Below are 2,106 nucleotides of genomic sequence, written 5' to 3'. Positions count from 1 at the left end.
GGAGGAAGTGCAGTCAGAATGCTCCTTGGAAGCAAGAATGGCCAGACTTCGTCTCACCTATTTTGGTCATGTTGTCAGAAGGGACCATTCCCTGGAGAAGAATGTCATGCTTGGTAGGGTGGAGGGTCGACGAAAGAGGGGGAGGCCTTCAAGGAGATGGATTGACACGGTGGCTGCGATGATGGGCTCGAGTATAGCAGGGATTGTGGGGCTGGTGCGGGATCGGGTAGTGTTTCATTCTGCTGTGCATGGGGTTGCTATGAGTCGGAAACGACTCGACGGCACTTAACAACAACAACAACAACATAAAAAGTTATGCTATAATTAGACATGTGTATAGCCAACAACAACAACAAAAAATAAAATAGAGGAACAACTCGAAACTAGAGGGTCAATTATTTGATACAAAAACTAAAAAATTCATGATTAGGTACTATGAGAAACCTTTCATCTAGGAGTGGCATCTAAGGCAGCATCTTCAGTTTCCATAAAAATAAAACCTTCTGTATCAAAAGAAGGGATCTCAATAAGAGGACCAGCATCCTCTATGTCCAGGTCTGAATTATCTTTCATTTTAATCTCTTGCTCCCTCAACTCCAAAGATATATCTGGAGCCGAACTACAACTTCCTCATGTTCATTTTCATGGAGAAAGCTACAAATCATGTTGGGTCTATTGGAGGAGTCATTATCCTTGATTTGCATCCATTCCACACCACCTATGTTTTCTTCTCCTTCCTTCTTTTCTGTCAGAAGAGTCTTTGTCATGCTGAGCTTCTTCATTGCATGGCATTTGTATTTCAGCACTGTTTTATTATTGCCTTCTCCATCATGTTCTTCCACATCTTCTTCAAATATAACACAGGTCCCAAGAACGTCTTCATACTCTCCAGCAAAGACTTAGCTGTCCACCTGTATAACAGGCCTCTCAGTGTCAATTCCCAAAATTTTGCATTTATTTTCACATTTTGAAAGAAAGTCTGAATCAATAATTCCTGACAATTCCACCAGAACCAACTGCTCTTCCTCCTCTTCCCACTCCTCATGTCTCAGTTCCTCGGCTGCCGCCATGATCCCACTACCTCCTGAGGTGGTAAATCTTTATGAAAGTCGATTGCTCTGTCTTCCTTCTGCAGTAATACAGTAGTAATAATAATAACAATGTTTTGATACACGTTGCAAAGTGCCACCCATTTGTTATTACGAACCATTGTACATATCTTGAATTTTTAATATAATAAAATATTATATTAAATATATATATATAATTGGTTCGGAGCTATAGGATATATTCAGACTGCACTCATACACACTCACTCTCTCCCTCTCTCTCTCAAGTTTTAAGAACCAATATTTAACATTTTTAAGCATAATGATCTTTTCCTTTCCATACATTTGTACTCCTTTTCATTTCTCTCTCCTTCCTTAAAAAAATAGTGATTCCAAACCACTAAATTTATTTTACGACACATAAATAGTACACAATTACAGCTGGGAAAACCAGCATTGACCTGCACAGCAACCAGAGGAAGTCAAGAGGTGATATGGCAAGGGCTGCTAGGGAAGACATTATAGCATAGAACTACTTATTAATTCTGACCTTTGGCAAGTTACTTCTCAGTTTCACTGTACTAAAATTAAGGTGTTGCTAGGGCTGTGTTCCCTTCTGGAGGCTTTAGGAAGAATTGGTTTCCTTATCTTTTGTAGTTACTTTACCCTTTTTGAAACTGCTTAGTTGTGCCTCTTATCTATAGGTTAAGCCTAAGCTCTTCTACATGGTTTATAAGACCACATGGCAGAACTATGCCTTTCTAACTTGATCTCTGTCTTTCAGTCAACCTGCAGGAAACTTCCAGGAATAGGAAGTTTTGAGTTAAGTTGCCAGAAAATTTACTTAGGGAGTAAAATATAATTAGGGAGTAGTGGAAGGAGCTTTGGTGGTGTAGTGGATAAGGCATTTGGTCAGTGCGTCAAACCCATCAGCTGCTCCTCGGAAGGAAGATTTGTGCCGTCTACTTCTGTAAAGATTTACAGCCTTGGAAATCCAGTGGGGGTTGCTATAAGTTGGAATCGTTTAAATGGCAATTAGTTTCTTTTTTTATTTTGA

At 39.6% G+C, this 2,106-nt stretch overlaps 1 protein-coding gene and 1 pseudogene across 1 annotated transcript in view; one reads left to right on the top strand and one right to left on the bottom strand.

The window, feature by feature from the left end:
* Window positions 1-2,106, top strand: part of DIAPH3 (diaphanous related formin 3) — a 923,535-nt gene that overhangs the window by 71,838 nt on the left and 849,591 nt on the right. The gene's annotated exons all lie outside the window — the stretch shown is intronic.
* Window positions 448-1,070, bottom strand: LOC103200981 (annotated as a pseudogene).

Source organism: Orycteropus afer, unplaced genomic scaffold, assembly GCF_000298275.1.
Source record: "Orycteropus afer afer isolate SDZICR_OR568_19922 unplaced genomic scaffold, OryAfe1.0 scaffold00138, whole genome shotgun sequence".
Classification (NCBI taxonomy): domain Eukaryota; kingdom Metazoa; phylum Chordata; class Mammalia; order Tubulidentata; family Orycteropodidae; genus Orycteropus; species Orycteropus afer.
The sequence above is the reverse complement of the archived record's forward strand: the minus strand, read 5'-3'. Positions and strand labels throughout refer to the sequence as shown.